The 26,534-nt window shown below is 42.2% G+C and overlaps 1 protein-coding gene across 40 annotated transcripts in view; it reads right to left on the bottom strand.

Moving 5' to 3' along the window:
- Positions 1 to 26,534, bottom strand: part of FOXP1 (forkhead box P1) — a 618,285-nt gene that overhangs the window by 283,366 nt on the left and 308,385 nt on the right. The window lies entirely within an intron of this gene.

The raw sequence follows: 26,534 nt of genomic DNA, 5'->3' as shown, positions 1-26,534 counted from the left end.
TCCTACAGAAATTAGCTAATCAAAAAGAAAATTATCAGAAATGAGTCCCCATGATGTTACACATTTGAAAAAAGTTCTGCACACCTAAAGACAACAATAAAAAGTACGGCTGCTCTCCGGCCACTGTCAGTCGGTATGAGATTCCCACCCCCTTCCCAAGTAGCAAGGGAAACCTCCCGCTCCAAGGTCAGGGCAGGCTGAGGAGGACAGCCTCACAGATGAGGACCCCAGAGAGTGGGTCTGGAGAGGGAGGAGCAGCTGTGAGCCAGCCTGGCTCCAACGCAGAGCGAGCTTCCATGTCTTTATCCCGGAGGTGAGAGCCATGGCGTTTCTTAAAAGCGGTTTTCCTTAAGAGAGCTGCCAAAAACGAGGGTGTTTACAGAGTGGCCAGCCCTCAGTGCACATGGAGAGGAGGAGAGGCACCTCACTGCTGCCTGCAAGAACCCCAGAAACCATCCGGGCCAAACAAGGGGTGTGAGAGAGAGGGCACAGGCCGGGGAAGAAATGGTACAAGCAATTCGGGCTGCAGTCAGGCTGATGGAGCGAGTCAAGTGTACATGGCCCTGGTGAGACTTCCCGAGCTCAGAAAAAGAGTGCTTCCCCAGTCTGGAACCCCTGGGCTGGCCTCGAAACTGCTTTGCTCCTTATCAGATCCGTATCACCCAGAAACTTAAAACCCCTGCAACTCATGTTTTATTAAAACATGTTTAGCATTCTTCTTAAAGATAGGTTTTAACCCCAAATACCCATGAAATTAAATCTCCTATGCCACTTATCTGCACTGCTGGGCAAAAACTAAAGTTGAGCTAAACAGAGAGATAGTAAAATCAATAAATCACACAGAACAAGTAGCAGTTCAAAAGTTCAAAGATATGATGGCCAGTTCAATGCGTCTTAGCACTCACCCAATAATAACTCGTCTCTGTCACTCCTCATAGTATAGACAATTTCATCGGCATCATTTTCATTAGGCTGTCTCATGGAAAATTGCTAGCTATTTATGTATACGCTAAAATAAATTAGCCATTTCATCGAGCAGTGTGATTCTTATAAAATACATTAACACAATACTCGATTTTCCAGTTGGAGTAAATAAATAAATCAATAAATTCAATACAGTGTGATTCTTTTATTGTGGCGCTACAGCTCTCAGCATAAGTGTTTTTATTGGGTTTATTTGTTTCAATAAAAATTGAAATGGGCCACTGATCTCCACACTGGCATCTTAAAAAAAAAAAGAGAAGAAAATCTATCCAATATTTGGGAAAGTGTTGCGTGGAACACTCAAACTTATAATGGTATTCAAAAATCATTTTCATTATGATGATTAATCCACAAATCAATTTTGATGGGAAATTTCACAAAGGGAGAGGGGGAATTCTGGCAGGTGTGTGACTCTTGTGGAGCTTCTCTGCTGCAGCCCCAAGTCTGGGGTGGGGGGAGGTTTTTGAGAGACAGCAGTGCTTCGCTGAGCTGCGACCTTCTGCCTCCAGCGTGCCTCCTCCCTGGACAGGGAGAAACGACAGCGGGACAAGTGCCAGATGGCTTCCTCTGTCACACCTTACGAAATGCCATTGATTGTGGCTCAGAGAAGGCCATTTACTGCAACCGCTGGGGGAAAGACAGGGGTATCATGACTGCAAGAAAGAAGAGAGAGGTGTGCTGATGCTGTAAATGAAATAAGGCCCAGGACCTGCAAGCAACTCTGGAAGTGAAACGGAGACACCACAAGGCATGAGATTTTCCCTGAGTCACCAGCGTCATTGAAGTCAAAGGGGATCATAGTTGGGGAGATGGTAGTCTTTGTCTGCCCAACATCCACACTGCTCTTCCTCTTAACACTAGCCTGACTTTTCTTGGGAGAGACGCCCCATTCCCCACTCTCAGTCCCTGTGGTGCACAGAAGGTAGATGCATCTCCCACCTCGGGAGGGTGGAGCCAGAAGCCAGGTCTGACCAATCAGCACGTTCTGCTCTGTCAGCCACACTGAGTGGCTGATGGATGGACATGTGCCAAAGGAGAATCATACTCAACTACTAGTATTCTGTAGGAAATAATATTCTATAGGAACTATTGTTCTTTTGCTAGGTTTTCCAAGGCTTTAAGGACATGGATTGGCTTCCCCCCACAAAGAGAAAGCTGGCTAAAGCTAAAAGCTGGCTAAAAGGGACACAGCAATTCAGAGGTGAGCACAACAGCAGGACAGAGTCCTAACAAAGCCCAGAGAGAGCCATCCTACTTCCGGACTTCATTACATGCAAGTGAAAGTTGCTCAGTCGTGTCCGACTCTTTGCAACCCCATGGACTACAGAGTCCACAGGATTCTCCAGGTCAGAATACTGGAGTGGGTAGCCGTTCCCTTCTCTAAGGGATCTTCCCAACCCAGGGATTGAACCCAGGTCTCCCGAATTGCAGGCAGATTCTTTACCAACTGAGTCACCAGGGAACATGAACTAATGAAATTCCCAAATTTGCTTAGCTAGCTGGGAACAGTTGGCTTTGGGTTATCTGCAGGTACAATACAGGTATTCAAGATATATATCCGTTCTACATGTAGTTCTCCAACTCTACGATATGCCTTACCCCTTATGGGAAAGCAAACCAACTAAAAAAAACACACAAAACAATAAGTTCCCAGAGCTAACCCTCAATCTGTAGACCTCCTACATTCTATGTAACCAAGTCATCAGCTATGTTTTCTTTTCTGCTAACACTACAAAGAGTTAAGAGAGTAAATCAGGACTCACAGTTGGAAGGAACTCAAGTTGATCCCAAAGCAATCTACACTACAGGTCTAAAGCAATTTGGTATGCAAACTTACATAGACTTTATAAACTTTCTTCTCTAGGTCCTTGGTGGAGGTTGTGGTTCAGGTCAGGATGGACCAACCCATCAGTTTAGGTGAACGGTCTGTGAGCTCACACAGCAGACGTCACATCTCCTGATCAGACTCAAGGAGAAGGGATGAGATGCAGTCTTGCATCCTGACAGAATTTGTGATGGGAGGCAGAGGAAGGGTACGGTGGTTCTTAGTAGTGCGTGCATGCTCAGTCATTCAGTCATGTCCGATTCTTTGTGGTCCCAGGGACTGTAGCCCGCCAGGCTCCTCTGTCCATGGGATTTCCCAGGCATGAATACTGGAGTGGGTTGCCATTTCCTTCTCCAGGGGATCTTCCCAATCCAGGGATCAAACCCACATCTCCAGCATCTCCTGCATTGGTAGGTGGGTTCTTTACCACTGCACCACGTGGTAAGCCCTGGTCCTTAGTCACTGATCATAAATAACAAGGGAGGAGGTCAGGAGAATCAAGGGATGTGTGGGTCCTTCAAGACAGGCCAACACAAACTCGCTGGCCCTACTTTCTGAATCTCTTTGCAGCATACTATCACTCGTATAAAAATTTCTAGCTATTTGACCAGTTAGTCTTACCTTCAGCCTGTCAAAGTTTGAGTCCACTGGAGAAAAAATAAAATTACTCAAGAAGACATAAATATTCTAATAAGGCACGTGTTACAGCTGAAGTTCTTTGAATGATGTCAATAGAAGGGAAGGAACAGTGACAAATACATTCATCATCCTTTAGTTTTATTCCCATATTGCTTTTTTAATCATGATAAAAACCGCCACTTATTGAGTAACTAACTGAAGTAGATGACATTATATTTGTCATGTAATTCTTACAATATTTTCCCCATTTCACAGGTATGACAAACTGAGACTCGTGTTAAATAGTTTACATAAGGTCACAAATGAGTAACAGGAAAAGTGAGATTTCAATTCAGCTTAGTCAGCATGCAAAACCCATGGGCTGCTTTATTCTTGTTTCCTCCTTTTTCCTCATTTCCATGAGTTTAATTTTTCACAATACCACACCATTAAACCTGAAATTCCTAATGTCTAATATCAACTCCAAGTCTAGAAGAAGAGATAACCAGTAAAAACACAAATGTGCTATAAATTTTACCACATTTTAGAAAGGAAACAGTCATAAGTCAAGAATGATAAAATAAGAGTGGGGTCTGAGGGAATGTATTTAAATGAGGTGAACGGGATAAGTGACATTTAAGTCAAGGTAGAAGGGGTGAGGTCCTGCCTCCATGACTAGCTTTTAGCCCTGGCTCCAGACAAGCAGACTGGCAAACCACCGTCATTATTTCCTCCCTGGGCAGGCGTAAACCCCAGATCAATACAACCAGCCTGTCCTGGGACTAGCAACCACTGCAACACAATAACAAAACGGCAAAAAAGAAGCTACTTTATTCTTACTGTGCCAGAGGCTCTATTAAGCATTTTATATGCATTTCTCATTAAACCATTAAAATAACCTTGAAGATGCATACAGTTACTATTTCCCTTTAGTTGGTAAGGACAATGAGGCTCAGAAAAGTTAAGCAACCCATTTTTGGCCACACTGAAGCTAAGTGGTGGAGCACAAACCCAAACCCAGCTCTGACCAGGACACCTGATTCTTGGCACATCATATTGGCATCCACCTGCTATCAGGAATGACTGTCAGCATGAGCCCCAGATGCTCACACTGGAGTCCTGAATCCTGATGCTGGAATGGAAGGGCAATCCACCGAATTCAAAGACATAAAGATGTGGATGATTGGCTCCACTCAGTTTGCAGAGCGAGGGACCTTCAGAAGCAGAGAAGTCTGAGGAAGGAGAAGAATTAGCACCATGGCCCCCTTATTTTTCCAACCTCCGCTGTATTATCATTCACTCGACTCTCTGGGTAGCTTTACAGCTCTTCCCTTAGCTCTAAAGAGGGCCATGGAACTTGGGACTAGCCTTCTCTAGAAATAACCTCGTCAATCCTGCTCCACACCAGGACTATATCAAAACCATAGGCTACCTGAAATTTTGGTGGTGGGAATTGTTTTAAAACTCCAGATGATGAGCTTGGGGCCACAGGGGTCCACCTGTCCTGGAGAGAAGTCTCCCTACCTCAGCACTATTGATATTTTGGTCAAGTAAACTCTTCACTGCAGGAGTTGTCCTGTGCATTGGAGGAGTTTGGCAGAGTCCCTAGATACCAGCAGCACCACTGCTGCCCTAGGTGTGACACCAAAAATATCTCCGGGCATTGCCCAATGTTCCTAGGTGGGAAAAACTGCTCCTGGTGGAAAACTATTCATCAAGAGAAACACTGCCCATTAGAACTTTCTGTAATGATGGAAGGTTCTAGACCTACACTATCCAATGGAGTCACCCGAGGCAACTGAGCACTTGACATATGGCTAGTGAAATCACGGAACTACATTCTTAAATTTATGTAATTTTAATTAATTTAAATTTAAATAGCCACACACATCTAGGGGCTACTCTATCTTGGACTGTGCAATTTTAGAAGTGTCACAAATTCTCCATATTCATGAGAATCTGATCCTCAGCAGATGGGTATTTGGTTCCTAGTTCAAAATTCTATATATTAATTTTTAATTAAAAATCGTATCTTCTCCTCCATGGAAATCAACAAACTCTCTCAAACTTGGCAGTTTTGGTCCTGACTTAAAAAAAAAACAAAAAATCCATTCTTAAAAGCATTAGTCTTTTCCAATAAATAAATAAATAAAACTCCACTCTTGCTCTGAATCTTCTAAATTTATACAGATTTTTGCTTAATTTTTGTATAAATTCTAATCACAATTTTGATGAGAAGTGCAGATTTAAGTGAATAACTTGAGTGAGAGATTTATGCTTGTGGTTTTGTACCAAGCATACTTTTTAAGTAGCCACTTGGAAGATAATTTTTTTTTACTGTCAGAAACATGTAACCGCTACTCTCTTCAAGACACATTGCCTGTAAACCGGATTTGGGGAGATGCCTGCTCTCCTGGAGAAAGTGCCCTCTCCACCGACTCAAATAACGCACACAATCTGGAACGAGAGTGACATTCTGAAAGATTTCTTACACAGAAACATCCTTCTACCCTATTGCTCCCCTGAAAACTCCAAACTACACACATTCAGGTGGAGCCTTCCCCCGTAGCTCCAAGTGTGATGAATTTTTCAGCTTAGGGAGAAAGATTAGTATTAATGTAACAAAGTGACTGTAAAACCAGCTGTACGACATCATAAATACATCACAGCTGTCAGGATGTTTCTTTCACAATGGACAAATATAGAAGCAAAGATCACTTGGCGCGGGGGTGGCGGGTGCGGGGGGGGGGGGTGCGGGAGGAGGTGCGCAGGAGGTTAGTCATTCCCAAACCCGTGTGCAGGGTGTGAAACATCCAAAACTATGGCTGCGAACAGAAAGCTGAGCCATCTACGAAATATTTTCTTGGGTGATAAACAGAGAGCTTGAGATGGGATAAAACCTGATGATAAAGAAAGTAAACACAGTGTGTTTGAGATACCCATCATCTCTGGATACCAAGTAATTTCAGCTTTAGCCATACTGTGGGAATCCAAAAATGCATTGTCATTCTTAGTAATACTGAAAATAATAAAATCCATATCCTAAGCTGGGCACAGCCTAGAAATTAGGCTGACCTTCAGTGGTCAGGTATGAAGTGTTACTCCATATAGAGACAGCTCTGGATAGCTACTCAACATCATTTGTAACTTCCTCCCACCCTCCCACTACTCTTCAAGTTGAAAAAAATGAGATGTCTCCTGCCCAGATTTCTCTGCACCTAGGGACAGACATCTAACTTAATTCTGGCCAAAAGACATGAAGGGGGGATGTGTGAAATATTTTTCTCCTCCTTGATTAGAAGAAAGGAACAAATCTCTCTCTCTGGTTGTCCTCTTACCCACTTAGTGCTTTAACAGTAAATATGTACAAAGGTAATGCCTGGAGCTTTAGTAGCCATCCTGTAGCCATGAGGGGAAAGTTAAAGGAATCACCAATATGTCAACCCAGCAATCAGATATTATTGAAGTAGGGAACCAATCTTTGGATGGCCTACCTACAGATTTCTGAGCAAGTAAATCATAAATAGCCTTATCTTTTCAGCCACTGCTAATGAGGTTTCCTATCACTAATAGGTGAAAACATGCTTATCAGAATATCCTAAATCCCAGGAATGATAGACAGAAATCCCTTCCTTGAGGAAACTGGACTAACCAAAGTGCAATTAGTCATTTTCCCTGGAACCTAAGATGGTTTCCCATTTCACCTGAGACCTTGTCACTAAGAGTGTGATTCTTAGTCTTTAGAAGATCTGAAACAGAAACACTACCACTTCATATCTACTTGCATGCCAACTCCACACAAAGCTGTGACTCAAGTGATTTACTACGCTCACCCTCCCTCTACATGGTAGGTACAAGGATCATCCCAACTTCTGAGTAGACGAAAGAGGGAGGAGAAACAAAATGTCCTAAGCCAACAGATTTACAGAAAACGTGGTCATACAGTAGGAAAGTGATTACGCATGGCCCCAACTGCAAAATGTGGACGGCTCCACCCACTGATCATTTTTTGTTCTAAGACATAACAGCATCGTCTAAGCTCAGATCACAGGCCACACATAGTCATTTGTGCTGTGCCTCAATGAGCAGGTGCTTTAGCTGTAACTAATTCTTCAGCTCAAGATGCCAAGGACAACGGATGCTCCCTGAGAGCTAACAGCAGCAGGGACACCAAAGACACCATCATGAGCAGGCAGAGATGTCACTTGGGTATTGACTATCACCATGCCCTGGAGGGAAAAGGTAGGGCCTGTGACACAATGTGGGGACAGGGCATGGCTAGGTGGCCTGCAGCTTGGGGAATTAGACATCAGACAGCCTGCTTGCCTTTGAAATTCTTGGCTCTGTGATCTTGAGTTAACTAGCTCGACATCTCTGAACCTCAGGTTTCCCATCTCTAATACAGAAATAATAAAAGTAGATAAACTCTTTGTGTTGCGAAAATTACATGTAAATGATACATGCCAAAGTTCTCACCTGGTACACAGTACATGCTCAGTAATTAGTTATCCTCATCATAATAATTGTCATCAGTACCGAATGATAATGAATTGCAAAATTATCACAAAGGGACTAGCATGTGAGCGTGTGTGCTAAGTCATTCAGTCGTGTCTGACTCTTTGTGATCCCATGGACTGTAGCCTGCCAGGTTCCACTGTCCATGGGATTTTCCAGGCAAGAATACTGGAGTAGGTTGCCATATACTCCTTCAGGGAATCTTGCCAACCCAGGGATTGTTGAACTCATGTCTCTTGCGTCTCTTGCATTGGCAGGTGGATTCTTTACCACTACCGCCACCTGGGAAGCACAAAAGGGACTAGCATGGTATTTAACATACGCTAGCTGTTCAATAAATGCTCCTTCCCTGGTTTTTCCACCCCTCTTCCCTCTACAAATCACTCATAGGTTTAATTCTAATATGAGGTATCTATTACAATTTTTAAAACTATTAAGGAATGCATCCCACTAAAATGGTCTTGGCCTTGATGTTATGCTGGATACAAAGATAAAGCATCAACTGACATAAGCTTTTTACGTAGCAAATATGCTAAACAAAGAATATATGTGTCTACTTAAAAATACAATTAAATGTCATATTAACATTTACATTTTTTTCCTATATTATACATGTAAGAATACTCCATTTACTGAATTTCTGTGTATTGAGAATGGATGTAATTTTAATTAAAAAAAGAAAACATTTGTTCCTAGTTCAAATTTCTTGCTATAAACACGGACTCCTTAAATAATCTGGAGGAAAAGATAGTATTTTTTTAAAGACAAAAAAGATTAAAAATGTCTAATTTCCACCCTCTTGGTTTTCTAATAGATGATCATTTGTCAAGACCATAAATAGCAACAAATCTGTAAGGAATTAAGAAAAAAAGAAATAATTTCTAAACACTTAACTAACCTAATCCCCTTGCCCTTAATAAGTTACTGTTCACTGTTTTTTCTCCTTCCAGACTTCCTCTTCCCAACCAGAAATAAATTCTTCCCCTTGGTTTCAACCATACACTTCTTGCCCTAGTAGTATCTCAGGGGACATGTTTAAGTCCTTTGTGGTGTGAATCAAACCTACAGATGGGACATGAATGCAGAAATAAATAACCCACTAAGAGTCACGGCCACTGGACTGACCTTATGCATGGAGGTTTTGTGGACTGGCGTTTGCTAAAAGTTTCTCCTTTTTGGTTGGCTGGCCTCAGAGAGCCCTGTGAATGCCAGGACTTCGGATAAGCAATGACATACTTAGCTGTTACATATTAATGTTCATGATAACGCAATCTTTCATTTGGGTGATTTAAAAGTCCCTCTAGTCTGACTTACAGTTAGATATACACTGAATGCTTCATCAATCATAACCATTTTTATTCTCAATCTTGTGCAAAAGTACCAGAGAAAGTGAATCTCAACTACACACTGAAGAGGGTTTTACTATTAGCCCTGAAAAACTTCGCTCTTGTCATTTATACACTGGATTCCCACAGTTTCTGCCTAAGCAATTGATTCACCTGCATCTCTCAGGACAGCAGATCTTATCTGCAGAGGTGAAAGGAAAGCCACATTCCTCTCTCCTCTCTACGATCAAATCTGCCATATCTTAGAGAAGAAAGCGTTTCTCAGTTTTGAACTAGACAAAATGCCCAGCACCTCAACATTTGAAACGCTGTGAGCAAGCAGCTTGAGAAGGTCACAGCAACTTGGATTGAACTTAAAAGGGGGATTTAGAACTCACTCACCCCAAGAACCAATGAGTTTACTCCCATCAAGCAGTGAGTCAAGGATCACACCTACCCCTAATAAAGGCACTTGAAAGAAAGTACATCCCCTTTCCATTCATGTAAGGGCTTGTCACAGTTTCATGGCCAAAATCTTCCCACAATTAACCTTGGACCTACAGACCATGAGGCAAATCAAAACGAAGGCAGTGATGAAACCAGGCACCTTCCAGCTTGGCCTGATTCCACCACAACTGCATTATCTTCTAAATTAGAAACACAAGACTTTTTTAGGGAAGTACATAATGGCCTCTTACCAATCTTGCATGATTCTCACGTGCAGTACACAAATAAATGCAACTACACACACACACACACACACCAATCTGTTCCCCAAAATTCTCTGCATGGGGTAGAAATTAAGCCCATCCCTCTAAAATCATTTTTTTAGTCTAACATATATTCAATATTTATTTTTTGATTTTATGACCTTTCTTTTATTCTCAAATTCTCCCATCTTAACACTCTCCTTTTAGACTAATAAACTTATGTTTTTATTCCCAGGTCATTTATAGGTTGATCTCTTGAAGCAAGGAAACATTAAATTACTGGAACTCAGTCTAGAGATGTTTCCAGGGTAAAGGTTCTCTGTTTATTAGCAGAAGAAATGCATTTGACTAATTTGACTTGTAAGTCTGATAAAATCTCCCTGCAAAAAACTGATTCTATTATGATGAATAAGCCTTTGAGGTGAAAAAATGAGAAATATCCACATTGGGTTTTATTATATATTAATTCTAACAGGGTCTGAAAAGAAACTCAAGTAAGCCATCTTTTAGACGCTAGAAAATGGCAAACTTCCTCACAAACTACATGCAAGAAGTAATTAAAGTAAATGAACATGAAATTAAACAGCACCCCCATAAAGTAGGATATAAAAGAAAAGATTATTAGAAAAAAAAAAAGATTGTCTTCCTGCTCTATATTAATCTCATGAATTGTGCATTTATTCTATTTCTCTTTTATTATTTGATGATGGGTTTTTAGAGCTTGGGTTTTATTACAACTTTGCTGGAGAAAGGTCTTCAGTAGTAAGCTAGCCAGAGGTCTGGGTATGTTATTACATCCTTCCCAGGGCCTTAACTACTAGATGAGCCATACAAGATACAGGCAGGTTCATCAAACTTCCTGTGATATAAAGCTGGAAGGCTTCCCGACCCGATCAATGACAGATTCAAGATCCTGGTTAGAAAGGAGGTCCTAAAGCTACAAAAAGCAAAACTGCACAAAAAAACTCTCTCCAACTCTTCAATAAAACCTCCTATTCACGTAGAATCCAGGGACAGCTGGTACCTGTTACATTTGGGGAGTTATCCACAATCCATTTGTACCTCAATTTCTTTTTGGGGAATTACCCCTCCCCACCCTTGTTGCAAGCAAGGTAGATTCCTCAGTCAGGTCCCCTGAACTCTCATAGACATGGGGGGATAACACAAACTAGGACATCTGATCTGTCTCAGTGGACTGATGTACGGACAGAAGAACGTTTGGGGAGCACTGATTTAGCAGTGGCATTCAAGCTGCCTGTATGTGGGAGCTATCCCTATCCTTTCTCCATCTGCGGTCCATTCCGTGACCTTCTGTCTACTCCTCCAATAAACCTTTGTCCTTCAAGTTGGCCAGAGATCAACTCTGTTGCTTATAACCAAAGAATTCAGCCAATATGTTGGCAAGACCCTTGCTTGACACCAGCTTAAAAAGAAAGCTGAGCTAAATGAACCCACACTCGGCATAAGGGACAAGATGCGATCCTGCGCTCCTGTGTTATTTATGGCTGTTCTTAAACTCAAGGTAAAATTTTAACCAAAGGTTGTTTAAAAAACAAAACAAAAAGAGACTAGCGTTCAAATCTGCAAATCTTCTTTCCAGTTTTTTGTAGCAGTTTTAGAGATACAAAATCTACAGAATGAGTTGAAAGAGGAAGTTTCCAGGATGTGGAAAGATGAAGCGATTCAGCCATATGCATATTTAGTGAAGGGATGTGGATTCTTTATCGGGACTTCCAGAAGCCACCACAACCCCTATGTGTATTTGTGTATTTCTCAGGTGTCATGATGAAAAAGACATGGACTTCGGAACCAGGCAGCCCTGAGTGCAAATGCTTGTCCTTTCCCTTAGCAGTTCTGTGACTCGGAGCAAATTATTGATATAGCATCTTGCTGGACTTCTGTTTTCCAATCTACAAAATGGACAGTGGCCCTATTTGTAACTCATAACTAGTCAGCAAGAGCAAAAGCGACCTCAAACACAAAACTCTAGTAGTCATGATGCAAAGTAAGCCCTCAACAAAATGGTAATAATGATAACTGTGCCTGAGTTGATATATGGAGCACCTACTCTGTATCTCCCATGCTCTGGGGCACACAAAAATAAAGTTACATAGGTTCTTACCTTCAGGCAAGAATTTGTGGCTTTCAAATTTGAAAAGGATGCACTAAACTACAGAGCAGACTTGAACAAAGGTTATAATGAAATACAAACACACACTTGTGGGAGCCCAGACAAAGGAGTGAGTCACACAGGCTGGGTTCAATTGAAAAAGGCTTCATAGAAGTGATATCTGAGCCAAGCCTTGAAGGATGAGTAGGATGTTAATAGGCAGGGGAAGGTGGGAGTGGGAAAAGGAGGACTGGCATCCAAAGCCAAAGGAAGCAATAACATGAGCTGCACAAGTTCAAGAGCAGGGCAACAATAGGACAGAAGAAATGGGTTGATGTGAGCTCCACACGGCTAGGGACTAAGTTGGAGTCTATCACTCCAAGAAGACGGCCAGTCCCACAAAAGGCACCTAGTTATTCCACGAGGCCCTGGGAAGAGGAATAGAAGACAGACAGACAGGGCCAAGGCACAGGGCCTTGAGGGCCACGCTAAGGAGCCAAGTCTCCATCCTGTAGTTCGGAAGGCAATGATAAGAACAGAGAACGAGAGAGAGACTTCAGAGGTTAAAGAAACAGGGCTTCACTGCAAGCAGGTGAGGGTGGGGACATGAGAAAAGGGGGGAGTTGTGATTAGATTTTAAGTCTGGGAACTCATTTATTTAAACTGAAATGGTTCTGGGTCCAGAACTATCACTGATCATATAGGCAAAATAGAGTTTGACCACAGAGAAACCTTTCCATCAAGAACCCTAAGAATGGCATGATCTGCCACCAAACAGAGTGAGCACGTCATCCAAAGCCTGTCAGTGAAAATCAGAGGAGCTCAGCCTCAAAGCATGACTGTGATCCCATGCAAGCTACTTCACCTCTCTGTGTCTATAAAATGGGGTCAACAGCAACACATCTTTATAAGGACTAAGAGAGAAGACAGACATCATGGATCCAGAATGGCTCCTGGCACAGGTAACGTGCTCCATAAATGTTACATGCTTTTTTCCAGTGATTTTCCTTATGGTTATCTACCAAGAATGAGGAAGAACAGGTCCCAGGCTCCCAAATGACTGTTTTCAACTCTAGAATCCAGCTGTTGAAAGAAAAGTGACTTCTCTGGCATTGGTGATTCCAGTCAACTCCCAACTTTGTGCAGATAGAATAGATAGTTTGTGAAGGGGCCCATAGTAAGAAAAACTAACACAAATAGGTTTATGGTCAAACAAAAGTGGCCACATATCAACAAAATGTCTATATACAAGACAACGTCTTGTCACTGAGAGCTGCATATTAACCCACAGACACCATGGGCAGTGCCTCCCAGGAGGACTTGACCCGAGAGTCATGTCCAAGTCCTTTAAGAAAAGGGAGCCTAGATTATCCGCTTCCCAAGAAAGCAAATGTGGGGACTGCAGGGGAGAGAGCTCTGCTAGAGGCTCCAGAAGCCACCCAGTTAGGGAGGGAAGGTGGAGGACAAGGTGAGGAAGGGGCAGCAGGGGACTAGCCACGGATATTTTGTAATATTCAAGTCAAAGGGAAGAGATGAATGAAGGAATGGGCTTTCATGCCAGGCTGATTGTTGTTATTGTTTTAATCAGAGGGCTTCGTGGCTGTGTTTTATCAAAAAAGTAACATAATAGTCAATTTCTGTCAATTCCTCTCCATGGCTGTGTTTTACCCTTTGGGGTAGAAGTTCAATAAGCGTTCATATGTTACTAAATACTGGGTGCAAAGTTAACTAATTTAATTATTTCTGAATCATATTTGGACTATATTTTTAACCCACGATTTATGGTGAAAATAAGATTGAAACTCAACAGAAAATGAATAGGAAGAAAGGGATTCTCCAGGTGGCTCACTGGTAAAGAATCTGCTTGCCAGTGCAAGAGACATAGGTTCCATCCCTGGATTGGGACGATCCCCTGGAGAAGGAAATGACATCCCACACCAGAATTCTTGCCTGGGAAATCCCACGGACAGAGGAGCCTGGAGAGTGACAGTCCATGCAGCTGCAAAAGAATCGGACACAACCGAACAACTAAACCACAACAAGGCAACAGTCATTAAACAGGTGACCCCGGATTTGAGCATGACCTGTACGGCTGGTTACGAAAAATGAAAAAAATCTCGAGGCTCATATGTACAGTTCAGTTGATTTTCCTTTTTTCCACGCTGAAAATATAAGCAAGAATGCACCTACAATATAGGAATGTGACACCAGGTTAGATTCACTGGGTCTCTTTAAATTTAAAATGAGATCTGCCCCACCCAGAGCAGAAATTCATCACAGAGAATGAGTGAAATGGGCAAATGAACCACACTGGAGATGGCACACTGGAGGTGCAGCAACATCATCATTTTCAGGTGGCCATCGAACTGCTAGAGGTCAGAAAGGACCTTGAAAAGGATCCAGGGCCAGCAGTCGTCCATTTTCTTTTTTTGTTTGTTTGTTTTTATTCTTTTTTTTTTTAATAAATTTATTTATTTTAGTTGGGGGCTAATTACTTTACAATATTGTAGTAGTTTTTGCCATACATTGACATGAATCAGCCATTAAGCCAGAAAGAAAAACACTTTCCTATTTATTAAACAGCAGAGATAACCGGAAAGGTGGGGTAAAACCTGAATTCGAATTTAGATATATTACCTCTCTGTAATCATGAGGTTTCAACTCTACACCATCTAAGCGCAAATTGCTTATAAAGTTTGGAATGTGTTAAACCATTAACTGCATTTCTTTCTTTTGGCTATCTTTTTAAACTAAGCAGGAGCTCCCTGAGCACATTAAGGTGAAACAGAAAGAGTCCCTGATAATACAGTTCAAGATAAGAGGGGTGTTACACAACATATCATTTACACCTTTTAAAGTAATGTAGGGCCCTTGTGAAAAACCTTATGACTCAAAACGCACAATTCAGTTGATTCTGTATCCTATACTTAATAAATCTATATAAATAATGCTACTTTTTATAAATTATCACCAAGTTTCAAACAATATAAAACACACTACCAAAAGAAAACCTTAGTTTTTTTTTTTTTTCCAACTTTAGCTTCCAGTTCTGCAATTTGCAAGTAAGACCAATTCTTGTAGTTTCACACATTTAAGTAGAAAAACATCAAATCGAGCAAAAGGCTGAAGCCCAGGAAAAAAAGATTTTTACTTCTGAAAGAAATGGACCCAAGTAATATAACAAAATCTACAGTTGCTAAGGTTTGATATAATTCTGTGATTGACAGGATATTTTTTTTCCACTCCTTAGGTATCAACATCTGCATACCCACAGTAAAAGAAACACAGACTAGCAAGACAGACTATCATGCTCTGTAGACTAAAGCTGTGTTCCTGAGAACTAATCTACGATGACTATAAAAATATTCACAGACTTCAAAATAACTATGTCTCTTGGCCTGATATTCAGCTCAGGCAAGAAAGACCACTGTAGTTACCAAGGGGATGTAGGCACAAAGATGCTGTGAACTACCTTCATCTGGATCATCACGGGTTCAAAACAAAGCCCAATAGCATAGACTATAGAATATTCAATATTTCTCAGTAAAAAGACACACAGACACACACACATTACCTGGAAATATACTTTTGCACCTGCCCTTGCACAAATCTTGATTAGTAAGTAACACTTATTATTTCATTCTTCTATTTGTTCACTCAACAAATATTTGTCAGATGTCTACTACATATCAGACACAGAATGCCAAGACTCTAAGAAAGCTATGAACCCAGGTTGCACCTTGACTGTCAAAGCTGTGGAGTGGGAGAGAGAAATAAATAAGCAATATAATTTTTATACTCATGGTTTACTTCCAACATCAAATTTATGTATTAGAGAAAGAGGGTGCCCTTTAAAAGAAAAAAAAAAGTCAGTGGATCAAAAGCATCATTAATCACTGTCTCTTTTAAATTAAAAGGTTCGCAAAAAGGTGGGCACAGAACCAACGTGGGAAACAAATCACTCCCCTTGCTGAGTGAGGGTCAGAGTCTAAATGGGAGAGTCCCTGGTATTTACCCAGCTCATCTCCTGTGTAATGGATTTGGAGAAGAGATTTCCGCTGGGGCTCTGCTCATTTGAGGCTTGGCTTTTGCTTTTTAAAAATGACACTTGGGTGATTACTGTAGTATTGTGACAGGTTTTAGAACTAAACCTCCTGAGTGTTTTTCTCAGTAAGGTTCTTGCTTTCATGAGGTGACCTGGGACATCTTGAGCCACTACAGAGGTACCTGGTTAATGAGCCTCAGGCTGGATCCTTTGCGTGGTCTCAGAATTCCCTTTACAAAGGGGCTAGACTTTGGAAAGAAAACACAGACCCTGCCCAGTGTACCTGGAAAGGACTGGTCACATAGTGGTTGAAAGAGCTAAGAAACCCTCAAAGAGAGTCCTTTAAAATCAGGAAGATTTCAGCAAGGAGCATTCAAGGTCGGCATTTTCTACCTGCCCTGCTCTCCAGAACACCTTGTCCAAACCACTGTAGGAAGAGTAGGTCAGGGTGAAGGCGGATAAAGCCTGGAGTTTGCTTCTGTGAACACAGAGCAGAGGGAACTCAGTCTTGGACAGAGTCAGACTTCCTGTCTGGTGGAATACCAGCCCAGGGGGACTTAAATATGTTTAAAAACTGAGATAAAGCAAAAGAACCTAGTCTATGAAATATCCTGAAAGCTGGGCATTTCAACAGCTGGTGGGCAAGGGTAACCATAGTTAGGACTTGGTGAGTTGGGGTTTTATTGTTGTTTATTACAAACTTTGCTGCCTAATCAGGCTGGGGCTTGTTTTGAAAAGCTCCCAATCTTCTGAAATGCATATGATCATGGAGAGAGCCACCCAGGCCTTCCTCATACTTTTATATTAGTTGGAAAGCTTATATTTATCACTCTTTAATGTTCTCCTGTTTTTTAATAAATGTATCTGTATTATAAAGGGCAGGTGGAGATAAAACCTCTTTTGTACATTCATATTAGTCCTAATGATGACAGCCACTGTTTATTGAGTGTATATTATGAGCTGGTTCAGGGCTAAATGCTTCACATACCTTCTCAGGCTTCTCCCAACTCCATGGTTGGCCCTACTCTTGTTATTCTTTTTAAAGTTGAGAAAACCTGAGACCAAGCTCACAGGGACAGAGTAGAAGAGCTAAGATTTGAAACTACCGAACAGGCATTTAACCAGAACTTCTTATGCTTAATCCATAACATCATTAACCCTGTACTTGATCTTAGCCAGAAGGCCAAGAAGCGACCACATAATTAACCCTGAATAGAAAGAAGTTGGGAAGGGGGGTTGGAGATGGGGTAAGGAGGGGCAGTTTCAAACCCATAGCCCAGTGGACCTCGCTAGCTGCTTATACAAACTTCACTCACCCTCCTCCTCCAGCACCAGCATCCCAACTTTGTTTGGGCGGCAATGTGCTCAACTAAAATACCTGCAGTTTTATGCTCTCATGTCATTGGAAATGGGCAAGCAACACAGTCCTGGCCAATGACATATAAGGAAAGGCATGACTTCCAAAGAAGACAATCCAGGAAGATCTATTCCATTTTACAAAGAAGCACAATCTGGAGAGAAGGAATGTCTTTGTCCTTTGCACTTTCACGCCTGGAAACACACCCTGGATGTCTAAGCAGCCACTTCATGACTCTGAGAATAGAAGTGCTATGCTAAAGATGACGGGGGGCTGACAAGCAAGCAGCAGTCCAGGTTTGGAGGACCCCCTTACACAGGGACTCCAGTCACGGGGGTCCTACTTTGAGACTTCTATACTTATTGTGTTAAACAAAATTCACCACCAACCAGTACTCCAATTTGATTAAGCAGGGGACCACAAACTGTGGCCTGTGGGCCAAATCTGGAGCCTGACTGACTCAAGTTTTATTGTCACACGGTCACCACTGCTGAGTGAAGCATTATCTATGGCCACTTTCATGCAGCAGAGCTGGACAGTTGTGGCCGAGACTGAAGAAGCTACAAAAGCTACAATATTTGCTGTCGGGCTCTTTACAAAAGAGGTTTGCCAACCCCCGGATTAAGCCACTGTAGTTAGGTTTTTGTTCTCTGCACCCACATTCAATCCTAATTGCAACATAGCCATCATGGAAAATTCCCAGTAAGTGAAGAATAAAAATGTTTGCTCTCTTACTCAACACATCAAGCCCCACCATGGGCCAGATCCTACGTGATACGCTAGACATACAGAAATGAATACAGTTCCTGACTCTTGTGGAATCAGCCATCTTTGGAGATAGTAATATACTAATAGCTTTAACAATAATCACGTATAATTATAAGTGCTAGGGGAAAATACAGGATGCTATATAAACATGTCATTGGGGAACCTAACCTAATCTGGAAAAGTTAGGGAAATGGTTTGAAAAAATGACAGTTGGGGCTTCCCTGGTGGTCCAAAGGTTAAGACTGCACTTCTAAAGCTGAGGGTGCAGATTTGATTCCTGGTCAGGGAACTAAGAGTCCACATGCTGTGTAGCCCAGTAAAAAAAAAAAAAAAAAAAAAATTAAAAGTACATATTGAAAACAAATAAACAAATACATAAGTAAATAAATCCACTCACTTAAAAAAAAAAAGTTACAGTTGCCTATGTTTCTTCATAAAACTGCTCCACTCACCCAGCTGCTAGTCACACATCAGCTACTCCTTGGTGGAGATTTAGTTCCTTTTCAAAGCTCCACTGCAACACTATTTTATAACAGCAGCTTGAGCACACTCAAAGGAAACCCAGAGTTTGAAAAGGCATCTCTCTAGCAAAAAAATCTTTTTGTGACTTAACACTTTCATATGAGTGTGAGTTAAGTCCAGTCAAAATAACAAAAATAACTGTGCCATTTTATACACTGGGTTCTGATTTATTGCTTTTATGTTTGTTCCTGCATTTTATTTGCATAGCATCTTTTAAAAAATGAGTGGTTTTCCCTATTTTACAGATAAGGAAAGAAAATCTCACAGAGGTCTAGCTTGCACAGAATGACACCATGAAAGGTGCTGAGCTAGGATGTAGAGCCGGCTCATCTGATTCAGAAACTACACACATCACCAATTCTACATCTAGAAGCTCCCTCCATAAGCTTCAGGCAAGACCCGCCCTGCTTGGTGAGGTATCAGTGCCAACACCAGGAGTCCAAAAGTGGCGGGCAAGGAAACAGAGGAAGGAGAAAAATGCTGGCTTCTTTTCTCTCTCAAGAATTTTCTGGACTGCTTCTCTTTGGTCTAACAACCAGCACCAGGATTTTGGCCAGAAGCAACACGATCAGCCACATTTATAGAGAACTGTGTCAGGGTTGTGCTAGGGACCTGCCACAACTGACCAGATGAAAAATCAGCTGGGAGACAAAGTCCAGGAAATAAGAAAGATTCTGAAGGGATTATTTCACCTCCCCGATATCAAAGAAGACCTGAAAACTGAAGGGAAAAAAAAAATGTCTCTGAGCTCCAGAAAACCCTTGGGAGTAAGACTGGAGCCAAATCTATTATAAGATAGGCAGCACCCTCTGCTTATACTCACTCATCCATTAGTTCAGCTGCAGTCGTAAGATGTCAATCAAAAACCTAAGACACTAGGTAACTTGGCAAGTAACCTGTCCGTCTGTCCCTGTATCTCTCAAAGAGGCAGAGAAGAGAAAACATGGAACACAGCAGAAAAGTAGCAGACTGGGGCTGGCAGGCTAGCTCTTGTCCCAGTGACCTGTGAGTTTCTTCATGGCACAATGATGATTTATACCCACAAGCAGGAGCACATGTACTGCTGGACTTAGTTAAAAAAAAAAAAAAAAAAAACTGATAAAGAACAAAGGAAATGGAGAACAAAGTGACAAACATGTGAAGATAAAACCTCATCAGAATCACGGAGGAAGAAGGGAGCGAAAAGCAAAGGTCACACTCCAGGTATCAAAATTGCTGAATGCACACCTCAGGAAACAGGTGAGAGGACCAAAGTTGAGACCATGGAGGACATGGAGATGGAAGGAATGACTCCGATGTCATCTGGACCAAAACAAGGCACAGAGTAAGGGGGACACTGCTAGCTGTGAAATCCACCACAGGGTGGTTCATTTTTACAACAGGGAAGAATTTATCAGACCTGCAAGGATAGACAGAGGCAGAAAAACAGGGAAGGAAGGAAGAAAGTAGCATTTAAGGTGCCTGGAATGGTGAAAATGATGAGAAAAGGTAAGGAAGTCAGCTAGTCCGTGACTCACATGCACAACGGGTCACAAATTTGGGCTTTTCATGTTCTCTCCAAATGAGATTTAACCTCCAGTGACAGAAACATCAAGACAGGATGGAATCCAATCCTTCATCAGAGAAATCTAACCTTCAGCACCCTGACTTGATCGTATCATCTGAACACATCATAAGTAGTACCTTGGGTTAATCATTTGAGTCCCGCTATTATACCATATGCATTATATGTTGTGTGCATATGCAAACATTAACTTACTTAAGGTAAACGTTGAAAAATAAGGGAAATATCCTAAATCTGTATTTGCATTATGTGCTACTACATCATGGGCCTTGGAGCAATACAAGTAGTCCAAGTTCTCTCTTCTGTGAGATCCTACTTTCATACATGTGTGTGAAAGAGACAAAATATTAGAAAAGTTTAAAGGCATGTATGGGCTTCCCTCTGGCTCAGACAGCAAATAATCCACCTGCAATGTGGAAAGCCTGGGTCTGATCCCTGGGTTGGGAAGATCCCCTGGAGAAAGTCATGGCAACCCACTCAGCTATTCTTGCCTGGAGAATCCCCGTAGACAAGAGGAGCCTGGTGGGCTCCAGTCCATGGGGTTGCAAAGAGTCAGACGTGACTGAGTGACTAAACACACAGCAAAGGGATGTACAGTAGATTGAGATGAAGAAAAACCAAAAGGAAAACCAAAGGGAATAGACCAACATCTAGATGCTCTGGGACCATCAAAGCGAGGCCACAGAAAGACACAGAAGTCTGCTCAAAGGGGGCTGCAAGGTGACTGCACACAGAACTGCATATGCAGATGGAAACATCAGATGTACAAATCCCTTGGCTGATGTGGAGGACAGAACACAACAACTATTATAGAAGGAAGGACAAGGTCGTGCAGCTAAAAGCAGTAACAGAGGTACAATCTGCAAAAGAGACAATGGGTACGGGCGGGGGATGCCCCTGTGAAGACAAAAGACATCGAAGCAGGCAGAGAGGACTACTTCTGGTAGATGGGACTGAGGGATTGTTGAGAAATGCCTGCAATGTAATAATTCTGAAATTATTTTAGCTTCTAAATTGCAATCAGTTAGATGAAGGAGGCAGAAAGTAATTTGAAACGTTGGTACAGTCACATCACAGGGACTTAAGACTAAGTACCCCCGAGGCGCTTGGAAACCTACAGATACTATTTCAGAGATTCCGAAGGACTGGGAAAGCCCCAGAAGACTGGGAGAGGTGGGGAAGGGTCAGGAAGCACCCCTCAAAAACGATGAGCCAAGTAATTAAAACTGCTCTTCTTCCCCTCCAAGCCAGGGAGATATGTAGAGGAAATAATTTTTTTTACCATCACTCTAGGAGGAACAAGTTACCAGGCAACAATCAACAGGGTTTGCTGGAGACACGCCATGCCAGCCCCTCCGACCGAGTGACAAGTCAGGTGGATAAAGGGGAAATAAGAGATGTAATCTTACAGACTTCTGTTAGTCTCCTGATCCTGTCCCTGTGACACGCTCATCAACGGGCGCGGGAGATGCGAGGAGGCAGCCACACCCATCGGGTGCTTATCACTGGTGCACTGTCAACCTGGGGGACGCCTAACGCGTGACACTCCACAGGTGTCTACCTTCCCACCAGGATTATTCAATATCTCTATCATTGAGCGCTGAGAGAGCTTCCTGAGCCCAGAGAGCTAGCCTGCAATCAAATCCCAGGGTCTCCCTATCGCTGTCCTTTATCACTACTTCTCTTATTACCCAAGATGTAGCCCCGTGTTTCATGTCTGCAGACTGAAGACAAAAATCTGGGCAGGTGACCGAACGCGGAGAGATGGAGATGTACACTGCAGTGCTGCCATCCATGTGGACCCCTGCTGGGTGCACAGCCGCTCAGCATGGTTTTTTTGCTTCATTTATTGGCACATGACAGTGCACACATACTTGAAGGAAGAAGACACAAAATAATCCCAGGAGGCCTCAAAGTCAGCCTGGACTCTGGGCTCCAAATCTCAGTCAGAAATCAGCTCGCAGACCTACAAATGCAAAAATCTTCTCCAAAAGATGAGCTTTTAGAGATCCAGTTCTGAACATCATCTTATAGACTGCCATTTCTGAAGAAATAACTGATTCCGATTCAAGATTTCCAGGAAACAAACAAAGGACCCCTCCAAGGCCCTACGAAAGTAACAATGAGATAATCACTTAATTGGGCAGGGAAAAAACGAAAGTGCAAAACTGAACTTAATGCATATTTGTTTAGACCTGGATTAGAAGTAAAATTCCACTCTAAGAAGAAATTTTCAAAAAGTAGGTCCAAGAATGTGGCCATACAGTTCATCCTGAGGGGAACTCAGTTGATTCGGTTTTACGACTAGGCTCCCACCCGCTTCTAAGTCCCTCACTATAAACATTTACAAATTTCACCTCAGCATTAGTACTAAACAATATTCATTAAGAATCCCACCAAAGTGCAACATGTAAGTAAATCAAACCTTTGATGCTCTATTTTGCAAATTTCATGGGCCACTAGGGATAATTAAAAGGGCAATTATATAAAGTTGGTGCAGTTTTGAGAAACAAATGACATTTTCTGCTTTAAAGCACTTGATAATTTGATATTTTGCTATTAGGGCCATCATGTGTACTTTTATAGACAGGCAGCCAAATAAACAATAAATGTTCCTTAACAGCCTCTAATGATTGTTTTTGCCCACTGATATCCCTCACCATTCCTGTCCATAAATCATACGCCAAGAGATTAAGGTAAAGATAATGAAAAAGTATTAGAAGCCATTAAGCTAGAGGAGAAAGGAAAAATAAGGCTAAAAGCATGGCTTTTCTTCTGGGCTTTCTGCAATGACGCCTAGCGAAGTCTGAGCTCCTAAGTGTGAGAGTGGGGCTCCGTTTGTCCCAGCGTTTAACTACCGCTCAGAAGCCAGCAAAGTACATTACAGCTCATGAAAAATACAGCGAAGAGACTGCTAGTGGCAGAGGCATTTAACTTCCTTGTTAGCAGCCTCCCCCAAGTGGCACTTTTTCACCGGCAAGTTGTTTATTATGTTCGGTGCCAGGCAAAACTGATTAAATGGGGCTCTTAAGAATCAAAGCGTTATAAATTCATAGAAATACAGCAAGCAATAAATTCCATGGAATTAAAAGCTTACTAGTGCTATTAGCATTTCAGGATGTTTGAATTGTTAATACTGATGTGCAAAAATGATGTGCCTCTAAGACAAGGCAGACAGAGGCAACAGAGGCAAGCAGCTCTGGATGTTTTTTTTTAATCAAAGTGGCACTAGGACTTGGCAGTTGTTGGAGCCACAGGAATGGAGGAGTGGAATAATTATCCCCCAAACTGTCATCTGCCCTAAAAAGTCAATCCCAGCTCAGAAGAGGGAAGGCATCAAGTAAAGGTTTACCCCCAAGGGGAAAACAAGAGTAAAAATATTATGCAAAGGATTTATGCTTTCAATGAATGGAAATTCCATCTTAATAGTGAAGAAGGAGGAGAGTTTTATCTTGGTACCTGGTCTTAGCAGGGATGGGGCCCAGTGTGTTGTGACTGGTTGGATCTTTGTTTTCTCACACAACAGGTAACCCCAGATCAGAGGCCCCCATAATTAGGGTTGGGCATATTGCTGAACTGGCCAATAACTTTCCCCAGATTGTCACATTTCATCTTCAACTTTTTCTGGGAGTTTTAAAGGTAACAAGTGGTGAAAAAAATCAGTTATTATGCCATTAGGCAAGTAATATTCTCCCAAATTCAAGACATAGAGTGGTAATTCTATTGCATCCATCTATTTATGGAATACTTTCTTCGAACAGAAATGCATCTGAGGCTCTTTCTCGACAAATACAAATGTAGGAGAGTGAGAAAGAAGAAAAAAAAAACAGACGAGTGCTTCTCAAAGACAGATTTTTTGAAAAAAAGTGCAAGGATATGGTTGACTTCTTTTTTAGGAAAAAGAAAGAAAGAATTACTGTCCACAAATAAAGTGTGATCACTTAAAAACGCAACTTAAGAAAGAATATACTCAAATCCAGAATTTCCAAAATTCAGAGGGGGAAAAAAAAGCAAGCTGTCAATCTAGACAGATACGCAAAACATCAATTCATCCATTCCAAAGATGGCCAAAAAAGTACTATTTTCTAACATATCAAGAAAACTTAATTCCTTTGATAAAAGACCCACACGTGTAATAGAATCTACTGACAGATCACTGGTACATGTGATTATCTCTGGGGCTATGTTCCACGTGCGGCTGTAACATTTATACTCACTGAAGCTGTCTGCTGCTTCCCCACAGAGAGACAGAGTCTGCTCATGGACCAAAAAATAGAAAGGAGACAAAGAGGAAAACCCATACAGAGAAAAACTCATATCCATTAACGTGCTTTCACTGGGCTTAAGTCCAAAGCCAGGCGTCGTTACAGGAGCATCGTCTTACTAGGTGTTTGCCTCATCAGCACTGCAGTTCCTAGTGGTTCTTTCTGCCTCTAAGACAAGGCCTACTATGTGCGGAACCTGGACAAGGGAGATGAATACATCTAACACATTGTTCTTGTACTCAAGGAAGCCTAGGAGTCTCAGTGGGGAAATCATCAGTTATAAAGCACCTATTATATATTCTAAATCAGGAATCAAAAGATTCTTAAAAGACAAGTTTTCCACCCATTGGGATTTTAGAGTGACTTTAAGATAAGGAATACACCCCCAAAATAACCCCTGAACAAGGCAGTACTGTATCAGACAACATTCTATACACAGTGAATAATGTTTTTTTTGTGCAATAGAGTCTCCAATTATGACAGTGAAGAGTAAAAACCTTGACAAATATATCATAAGGGAAAATTTATATAACAGTGAAAAATAATATGCATAATTTGCTCCTGCCTCAGCATCATGGGTGAGTGAACCACACTGTCCGCATGAGCTAAGTGTAATGGCTGCATCCAACAGCTGCAAACAAAGACCAATCTGGTCCTCGACTTCAGGGGTCTCACAATATGCAAGGCAGGGGTGGGGTAGGGGGTGGGGGGACAAGCAGCAATGAGAGTCCTGAGGAACAGCAGAGAAGACCTGGAAGCGTCCATGTCTGTGTTCCACATCAATGCCCACCACCCCTCTTTCATTCTCTCACACAGGTCTCCATGACTTGTTCCCCTTCAAAACCAGCAATTCCCCCTCCATCCTTCATTCTCACTGATCAACAAACCCTTCGATCTCAGTAAGCTGCACTCAGGTGCTATATCAAAGAGAAGACACTTATACTGTCAGCTTCCGACAACTCTCTGAGGTGAAGAACTCTGTCCATTATTCAAGGGCTTACCTTGGTGCATTTTGTGCCTAGGGTTTGGCGTCAATGGAGCACAGTCTTCCCAACTTTCTGGCTGATATGCTTTCAAGGGTGTCATTTCCCAGAATTGCTGAGGAAGGGCTCAGTCCTAGTTTACTTCTGAATGTGGAGCCAACTGCCTTCACGGCCATGGTTTCCTTGGTTTGACAGATGTACTACCTGCAGAGAGGAACTTGCTCGGCTCCTCAGCCCCACACGTCTCCTCCATTCTCACTAAATACAAATCAGAACCCAATACAGATGAAGACTAATGGAAAGCCACACACCCATGGGTACAGATTTGCCTGCCTCTGTGGTCCATAGGGTCACACAGAGTCAGACATGACTGAAGCGACTTAGCACGCGTGCACGTATTGGAGAAGGACATGGCAACCCACTCCAGTATTTTTGCCTAGAGAATCCCGTGGACAGAGGAGCCTGGTGGGCTGCTGTCCATAGGGTTGCACAGAGTCGGACATGACTGAAGTGACTTAGCATGCATAGCATGCATGCACGCATGTGGTATTTGATCCCCTCTGCTGTACAAGGAACAGAGATGGTGAGGTGTACATCCTTCTGGACTCATGTGATCCTCCTAAGAATGGCCAGATTCAGGTCTGTGAGAAAGACAAGAGAGGATCCACTCAGGTCCAAGACTAAGCTGTGCTCAAGCTCAGATCCCAGGATTACCTGCCATGAGGTACTGGGATGCACCAGGAGGATTAACCATCAAATGACGCTTTGCTTTCCACTTGCCACAATCTTCCTTGATGCACGTCTGGCTCACGTCAAGTGCCTGATCCTCAAACCATCATAACAAAATTTGACCCTATTGATTTGATACATGCCAAGGCCATCTCCCTTCCTCCTGACTACCTTGGCCACAAATCACATTGCTTTCCTCTCTCCTCTGATCTCC

Source organism: Giraffa tippelskirchi, chromosome 9, assembly GCF_054371585.1.
Source record: "Giraffa tippelskirchi isolate mGirTip1 chromosome 9, T2T-mGirTip1v1.2.pri, whole genome shotgun sequence".
NCBI lineage: Eukaryota > Metazoa > Chordata > Mammalia > Artiodactyla > Giraffidae > Giraffa > Giraffa tippelskirchi.
Note: the sequence above shows the minus strand (reverse complement) of the source record. Positions and strands in the feature narration are given on the sequence as shown.